At 40.5% G+C, this 9,663-nt stretch overlaps 1 pseudogene; it reads left to right on the top strand.

Moving 5' to 3' along the window:
- LOC127508902 (gastrula zinc finger protein XlCGF8.2DB-like) lies at positions 1-3,164 on the top strand (annotated as a pseudogene).
- The last annotated feature ends 6,499 nt before the right edge of the window (positions 3,165-9,663 follow it).

Genomic DNA, 9,663 nt, shown 5'->3' on the forward strand with positions numbered 1-9,663 from the left:
GGCACTGAGAGAGGCGAGTCTTGAACTTAATGAAAGGCAAGAAGAGGAAGAACATTATTATAAACATCATTTCATGACTGGGGAAAGAGCGACACAGGCTTCCTCACAAAAAAGAGCCCAAAAGACTGGAACTAAAAGTTATTTCACCTGCCAACAGTGTGGAAAGAGTTTCACATGTGAAGAAACCCTTAAAGTCCACATGAGAATTCATACGGGAGAAAAGCCTTACACCTGCCAACAGTGTGGAAAGAGTTTCAGACATAAAGAAACCTTTAAATACCACATGAGAATTCACACTGGAGAAAAGCCATATATCTGCCAACAATGTGGAAAGAGTTTCAGTCATAAAAGAAGCCTTATAGTCCACATGAGCATTCACACTGGAGAGAAGCCTTACACCTGCCAACAATGTGGAAAGAGTTTCACACGTGAAGAAAGCCTTAAAGTCCACATGAGAATTCACACTGGAGAAAAGCCATATATTTGCCGACAATGTGGAAAGAGTTTCAGTCATAAAAGAAGCCTTAAAGTCCACATGAGAATTCACACTGGAGAAAAGCCATATATTTGCCGACAATGTGGAAAGAGTTTCAGTCATAAAAGAAGCCTTAAAGTCCACATGAGAACTCACACTGGAGAGAAACCTTTCACCTGACAACAGTGTGGAAAGAGTTTCACACATGAAGAAAGCCTTAAAGTCCACATGAGAATTCACACTGGAGAAAAGCCATATATCTGCCGACAATGTGGAAAGAGTTTCAGTGACAAAGGAAACCTTACAGTCCACACAACTATTCACACTGGAGAAAAGCCTTACACCTGTCAAGAGTGAGGAAAGAGTTTCAACAGAAAAGGAAGACTTGAAATCCACATGAGAATTCACACTGGAGAGAAACATTATGCCTGTCAACAGTGTGGAAAGAGTTTCAGTCGAAAAGAAAGCCTTAAAGACGACATGAGAATTCACACTGGAGAAAATCCTTATTTTTAGATTTTGAAAGTGCTGTAAATAATTCTGAGTTTCAGCATTCCAGCAAAGGTGAATTGAGAGAAGGAGTTCTGAGAGTGTTACAGAATCTTGTTGGACCAAAGGTGGACTGGTCAAAGATCACTAGTTGTGTATAGAAGAAGGATGAAACTGTAAGTGAGTACACTGAAAGATTTTGTCAGTCAGCTGCAGCATACAGTGGAATAGCTGACACTCCAGAGAAGGTGTTAGAGGATAATGGACCACTGGTCCGCATGTGGTTTGATGGGCTTTCATCAGAATACAGAAATGCATTGCCTTTCTTAGACCTCACATGGTCCAATGGAACCCTGCAAAACAACTTGGATAGGTTAGCTATTTGGGAAAGAGACTCAGATGTCAAGACAAGAGTAAAGATTGCAGCAGCATCCTTTAAGGTCAACATAGAGAAACAACAGAAACGTAAATGTCCTAAGAGAGAAGGCAGTTGTCATTACTGTGGTAAACCTGGACATTGGATGAAAGAGTGTAGAAAAAACAAAAAGACATTTAAAGAAATGAACAGCTTTACTCAGCTCCTACTCAGTCTACTTGCTACATTGAAACTGCCCCTCCCCTCTTCTCCAAACACTTGGAGCAACAGCTTGTTGACATGCTAACCATTTGGGCTGTGAGTGCTTAATTTCCCCAGTAATCTACAAGAAAGCTGAAAGACTCATTCTGAACAAAAGAAAGTTGACTGTCACTTCCACCATTGGGGGTACACTGGTTAAGTACACTCACAGCCTTAAATGTTATGCTACAGCACACTCCATTCACTTATCCATCCTCTATGGGTTATGATGTCTGCTATGACTGATGTTTTATTGGAAGATGGAGATGTAGCACAGTAAAGTTTGCAAATTAACTACAGGAAGAGAATAGGACACGCAGACCAGTGAGGAGCCCAGGGAAGAACCGAAGTGCATAAGGCCTCGGGGGCCAACCCTGTGGTGAAGACTTCCTCATAGGTTTCCCCTTCTCAGTTTATCCCCACCTTACTGGTCTATAGGTGTCAAATTGATTAAGACTAGGTTAAGAAAAAGAAGAACAAAACCACTATACGATCACTAGAAGTTTATGATGATCAGAGTTAGACAGAAAAAACTATACGATCATCAGAGGTCTAACGTACTAAAGTCTATGCATGAATACTGCTGGTCTGCTGTTTCTTTGTTTTCTTGTGTTGCAGGTATGTGTATATGCCATGACGGCTCATAAGCAGCACCTGGTGTAAAGCATCACCTCAGATATCCATGTACAACCTTCATGACAATATCTGAGCAACTTGGAACAGACATGGAAATGCGTTGGAAATGGACTCCACAGCTATTCAGGCGCCATGGACTTTTAGGACTTCCACACTTATGCTACATGGTTTTCTGTGTCATCATGTAGTTTATACAACATATTACCACCCTGTGTTGTATATGTGTGTCAACAGTATACTCAAGTTAAAGAACAACTCTTATGTAAATGTTGGACACGACATAGAATAAGATGTATGTGCCTGTATCTGTTACAAGTTACATGACTGGAAGATGGGACATATGTTAACAAACATAGGTTATAGAAGGGATTTAAGAAGGTTTAAATTTGTATTATGTGAGAGTTATTAGAACTCTCAAAGGGGGGACTGTGGGATTACAAATTTAAGAATCTGTTTAAGATCTGCTGATCCTACATCCTGACATAACCTCACATGAAATACTAAGGTGAAGTATATTGTATTTAACATTTAGAGGTAAAGATAATGACAATTTAAGGAGATCGAGGCAGGCAGCCCAGGTGTCTGTAACATTAACCTTTTGTCTTCATGCACTTCCTGACCATTTGGCAGGACAAGCTCAAGATACAGCTCTGCCTATGTCTCTATGATAATGTAAAGGTATGGGCGATACTGTCAGACTGTGTGGATTAGCACCTATGCATTTGAATGACACCGTTATGCTGATTAGATCATGGCTGGGAAATGTAGGGAATGGGCTGATTCCTGCACTGCATTTGCATGCTTTGTTTAGATTGTCTCCACCTCTACTCTATGTATCCCTCCCCCTTGAATGTATATAAACTACAATGTACCCTGCCTTAGTTGGACTTGGATGACTACAGCGTACAGCGCGTTCCTCAATAAAGAGTAACTTCTGCTTGAAAGATATCCCAACGTCTCCTGGTCTCTGCTTTGACGAGGAAAAAGTTTCCTACATGCCGTTAGCGGCGTCTGACTAGGGTTGACACGTGGGGTGATGACATCATCATTTCTCAAAATATACGGATAGGCTGTACACACGATAACGCAAAGATGGTGTTTTCAGATTTATCCACTCTGGAACCCGGTTTCACCTTCTGAAAACGCCGGATCCGTGTGGACAAAATGCCTATCCGATACAAAATTTATGCGTATTCACAAAAATGTGTCTCCATGTGGACAGGCCCTAAGTTTTCTCAGTGTGTTCCGCACCGTCGACTGAAGTTGGTCCTCGTCTGCTTTTTTTTCCCCGGACGATTTGATATGTTGAATCGGCATCGATGCTCCTCGGTCCATCAGGCCATCTGATCATTCTGCACACCTGCTGGTTCGGAAAAGCATTTCATCTTACGCAGGCGCAGAAGGGACGTGCTATTTGTCCGTCGGCTGTCTAGCATCGGTTTGGTGTGTCAGGGCAACATTGGACACAGACGTGAGCCAAAACCACAGTCTGCTTTCGACACCACTAGTTCGTCGGTGTCGGCTTGGTGTGTTCCTGCCTTTATACCTGCACTCTGTGCAGGAATGGCTTCACACAGGAACGAAGCCTTGGGGAACACATGAATATTCACACTGAAGAGAAGTCATTTACATGTGGTCAGTGTGGAAAGAGTTTCATATTTAAAGGGGACCTTAAGGTCCACATGAGGATTCACTCGAAAGAGAACGGTTTTAGAAGTCGTCACTGTGGAAAGAGCAGAGGTGTAAAGAGTACCTAAAAAACAATTCTTGAATAAAAGTACACATACTTTACAACGAAAATGACTCAGTTACAAGTTAAAAGTGACCAATTCTAAGACAATTTGAGTTAAAGTCTTGGAGTATCTGATTTTAACTGTACTTAAGTATTTACTCATGCTGAATTTAGGCTTGAAAATCTTCCCCCCCTACGCTCCCACTTTTCCAGAGCTTTACACGCCCATTTTCACAGAGATTTTGAGCTTTGAAGGACCAGGGGAAAACAGGGGGCGTTTCATGACCATTTAACAATGGACAAAATTTATATATATTTCTTCCCCCCACTCTCTGACCTCCTGAAGGCTGCTGTTTAATTTGGCATTCGGCAGAAAAGCGAAACACGTAGGAAAAACTAAGACACGTTGGGGGAAGCATTTCAATAACCCTATGAATGCATATAAAAATGCTGAATCAAATCAAATTAATTGAATCGCATCGAATTTTAATGTAAATCGTCTTGAAAAGAATCGTTCTGAATTTGCAAAAATTGTTCGTGAACAAATTGAACACCTATGAATTGTGAATTGAATCGATTCGCTGTCTACCCCAAGATTCACAGCTCTAATATTCACCCTTTAAGACATTTTTAATAATATTTGAATAAAGATTTTGTAAGTATATTGGTTCGGGCCCTGGTGCGGAGTCGGGAGCTGGCTCGGGCTCTGGTGCGGAGTCGGGAGCTGGTTCGGGCCCTGGTGCGGAGTCGGGAGCTGGTTCGGGCCCTGGTGCGGGCCCTGGTGCGGAGTCGGGAGCTGGCTCGGGCTCTGGTGCGGAGTCGGGAGCTGGCTCGGGCTCTGGTGCGGATTCGGGAGCTGGCTCGGGCTCTGGTGTGGAGTCGGGAGCTGCCTCGGGTTCTGGTGTGGAGTCTGGAGCTGACTCGGGCTCTAGTGCAGAGTCTGGAGCTATCTCGTGGAAGGCTGGAGCTGGCTCGAGGGCAAGGAACTTGGTTGGCACCGGCAGGGCAGGGAGCTTGGGTGGCGCCGGCAGGGCAAGGAGCTTGGGTGGCACAAGTATGGCCTCTGGGGTGGCCTTCGGGCCTACAGCGAGCTCTGGGGCGGACTCATGGGCTGGAACGGGTTCTGGAGCAGACTCACGGGCTGGAATGGAGTCTGGAGATGACTTGGTCACAGCGTCTACCACTAGACGCTGGCGAAGCGGCCATCTTGTCCGTAGACGTTGGCGGAACGGCCATCTTGTCCGTAGACGCTGGCGAAGCGGCCATCTTGTCCGTAGACGTTGGCGGAACGGCCATCTTGTCCGTAGACACTGGCGAGCTTGAGTGCGTAGCAACCAGCGGGCTTGAGTGCGAAACGGCCGGCGGAGGCTTCGGAATGCCAGCTGCTCGTGCTGAAGTCAGCGGTGGATCTTCCACACTGGACAACAATCCTCTCCGCTCGTGGACGGATCCGGAGACGTGACGTGACTCTGGGCGATCAGCGAAGACGTGACGTGACTCTGGGCGATCAGCAGAGACTAGGGCTGGGCGATATGACGAAATTATCGTATATCGACGATGTCTCATATGTATCGCGATATCGATTATAACAGTCAGTTACAGACGATAATCGACAATATCGTAAAAATGACAATTGATAAACCTAGGAAGTTGCCAAATACATTATAAATAATCTAGTAGTTACCATACACTTGCATTTTTATTGTTTTTGATGCATACAGTACGTGTTAAGCAAAACATTAAAGGTAGTAGGCTAGGATAAGACGTCTGTATAACCTACGCAAAGAGAAGCACGTTACAAATAACGAACTCGACATAGCTTGGCTACAAGTTTTAAACGGCTCTAGAAATATTATAGGCTATTAAAATATAATTAATAGAATATAAATAATAGCCTACAAATAATCAAACGTGGAAACCTGTAAAATTTAAAAGATAACGTAAAAAAGAAAATGAAAGCGAAACCTTTAAACAAATATTTTATTCACACAATGCTAAATTAAATGCTAATGCAAAATTAAAACAAATGATTTCGGTTTTTAGACAAAATTTTTTAAAAATAAAATAAAATCCAAACACCATAAAGTTATTTAATTGAGCCTAATGTTTCTAAAACATTAAGCTAACGAAACAATCTAACGCAGGTTTCTAGACAGGATAACAAGCATATTCACCTTTTCCGGGGTTAAAGCATTACAGTATGGGGTGACAATTTGACCTGCTAAAAACCCTTTCTGAAGGACTGCTTGTTGCAGGTACACACAAAAATTTTCACGTTACAAGACACATGAGTGGGAAGCGGCTTTCATTATTTTTCCACCACGCAAGTGGGTTCTCCTCTCCGTCTATTACATCCTCCAAAAGATAGGCCGCGAGCTCAGCCGCTGCCCGATCCGCTTCACTCGTAGGTGGTTTTTTGGTCTTTCCCAGGAGATCATTCAGTGTGTTTTTTTTCTTCTTCAAAGGCACCTCTTGAGCGATGGTGATTGCTTGTTGTCTTCCGCATTCTCAAGATTTTTCATTCGACGGCACTCTGTGATGGCATTAAGCACTTCTGTCTTAGTTTGCTCCAGTTCGTTCAAATTAAAGCCTCCTCTGTAGCAGGGATCAAGCAGAGTGCTGATTCGGAGAAGTTTTTGGGTTGCGTGGTTGTCATATTTGGCGTCTAATTCCTCCAAGATGCCAGTCTTAATTTTTTTACCTAGCTGTGTGTCATCGTCGGTTTCCGTTAAGACGCGGCGTGTGTGTTGTAGCACCGGGGTGACAGACGAAACAGTAACATATGTTTCTCCTGACAAAACGTCGGTCAATTCTGCTACAGGCTTCAGTCCATTGTTAACAGACTCCAGGACTGAAATATCTTGCCACGTTAAGTTTGGTAGTGGACGTCGGCTTTTGTCATCCGCAAAGACCCGTCGTATTGCTGGAGTCTGCTCCAGAATCCTTTCTGTCATCTTCAGCTTCGAGCCCCAGCGCGTTGGACTGTCCTACAATTAATTAATAAACAATACAAAAAACATTACTAATTAAATTTAGTAAAAGTTTTAATATCAATCTTTTAAGACTTGTTTTTCTTTTAAAATAGATTAAATAATTTATTTTAAGATATTTAAAATTTAAAATTACGTTTGTATTTTGTAATTGTAATATTACTGTATGGTTGTAAATTTATATAAAAGGTAACCATAAGCTTGTAGCCTATTTTAAATATTAAAATACAGATGTTAGAATAAAAATGTAATATAAAAAAATGAAAGAATAAATAAATAAATAAAATCATGTACATTGACCATGCACATTTTAACCAGATTTAAATTTTAAGTTAAGTATTTGTAATTTTATTAAACTTTGTCTGTCTTTGTTGTCATTGGGTTGCGTCAGATCAAATAGTGGCGAGTAGAGCTGTCAATCTTCCAATTTAATACCATTCAAATTTCATTTTTCTTTTAATATTCGAATAGTTAATGCTCAAATGCAGCCCGTACTTTACTATTGTGCATTGTCAACCTTGTACTAAAACATTATCTAACAAGTGTATTGAAGCGCCTCTCTTGTAAAGGCTAACGGTGCTCGGTTAGCACAATTACAGCATGTTCGAAAGCACAGCCGAAACGATTTCATAAACTAACAATAGCGTTAGCCACAATGCCAATGGCTGCTGTGGAAAAAAATTCAACGATCACTAAATAAGAGACAAACCTTTTCCAGTTGTCTTTATAAAGATTTATTTTCTTGCAAGAAAAGAGTCAACAGTCAAACAGTGAGTGGCTGCAGACTGTGGCCGCCAACCATAACAATCCTTTGGTTTTTATACCTACCTCTTACTCAAGGCTAACGCCACTCTTCTTCTGTAATCACTACTGTGATCACACGATATTAGTAAAATATCTAATTGAAATTACTTTGACTGACATTGCAGTTGTGATATGATATTGGAGGGAATGATCATTTTTGTATCATTATTCTCATCGTAAAATATTTAAAAAAAGATTGAAGTGTTTTTTTTTTTTTTTTGTGAGAATCTGTACCAAACAAAAGATTTTTTCTTTAGTCTGGATTTGTAGGCCAGGATGTCTCTGCAGCACCACAGTACTTTATTTTAGAATGGTATGACATTTTGCCTTTAACAAAAATTGCGCCCCCGCTGCGATTTGGATATTGCACTAGTTCATATTACGATTTGGATAAAATTGTGATTAATTGCGCAGCCCTACCTACTACTGATCATGACTGACTGACATTTCCGATTTGGTTTGTTTAGGTTCACCCAGGTCTGTGGGCCAGGAAAAGTTAACTAGTCGTGAGTATATTCTTTCATTGCTGAATATTGCAGGCAGGTCACTAGGACTATTGTTCATGACTGACTGATGTTTGTGACTGATGTTTCTGCTCTCCATTGCTTAGGTACACCCAAGTCTGTGGGTCGCAACAGGTCAAGTAGTGGTGAGTTTCACACTTTACCATCTAACAGGCGACCAGTGTCCATTTGTTTAACATAATCACTATTCACCTGATAAAATGGTTACCTGCAATTGTTACCTTATACGTGTTTCTGCTACATTAACCCATTACACTTAGCTCTTGCCATGAAAAATACACTGTAATAAGATTTATTTTAGGTCAAAATTAATTTTTATGTTGATTGTTTCACTGAAAATCTTTGGTTGTTTTAACAAATAAAGTGCCAGTGTTCAGTTCACATAATTTAATTGAGCCAACTGAGCTTTTTTTTTTAATGCAGCAAGTTTTGAAGTTTTTGGCTCAACATGGAAACACGGCTAGTGAGTCTCTTATATGATAGGCAGGAGGAACACAGTCCAGTCCTTGAAATCTTTTTAAATTGGTGCAAGAAATCAAATCTTACTCTAAACATCTCCAAGACAAAGGAAATGTCTATTAATTTTAGAGAGCAAAAAATTTTTTTTAATTAATAGGCAGCCAGTACAATCAGTCCAAAATTATAAATATCTTGGTGTACTTGACAATAAGCTTAAATGGGATATGTGGACTGATCATATACTGTGAGTATGAAGTCACAACAGAGAATAAATGTCTTAAAGAAATTACTCTCCTGTAATGTCAACAACATTAGCACAAAATTAACTGTTGTATTTTTTTTCCCCGTCATATTTAAAACAGATTCAAACAGTTTTTCCTCAAGCAATTCAAAGTTCAATTAATAACTGATGATCATTCTTTTCCTTTTTTTTTTTTTTTTTTTTATTGTGATCCATGATTCCTGTGTGAAAATTATATAAAAAGTTACATAATGACTTCACTGCCAGTTCACTGTTCACACACACAGCTCCATTGCAGGCTATGGAGGCCCCCTGTTGGATAGGTAGACATCGTTCAAACTTCTCTTTCTTGCAGCTCTTCATTAAAAGCACACCTGTTTTGATCCTCCATTTTAATCTGGAGCGTTTCTTCACAGCAGCTGCTCTTGGTAACAGACCTGAGAGTCGATCACCGAACTGATGGAGGCTTTAAGATTCACAACTACAGATGAGATTCTGTGAGAGAGGAGAAGATCCTAAAAATCCACTGCCCAGTTTCAGTTCATTCAACACAAATATGATGGCCAAACCTGCAAAAACAATAAATAAATGAACAAATGTAAAAAAACAAAACAAAACAAAAAAAACATAAATATATATACAAGGAAATGTGAAAAAAGAAAAGTATTTATACTTACAGTATATTTGAGTATTTATA

The sequence above is a fragment of the Ctenopharyngodon idella genome, chromosome 3 (assembly GCF_019924925.1).
Source record: "Ctenopharyngodon idella isolate HZGC_01 chromosome 3, HZGC01, whole genome shotgun sequence".
NCBI lineage: Eukaryota > Metazoa > Chordata > Actinopteri > Cypriniformes > Xenocyprididae > Ctenopharyngodon > Ctenopharyngodon idella.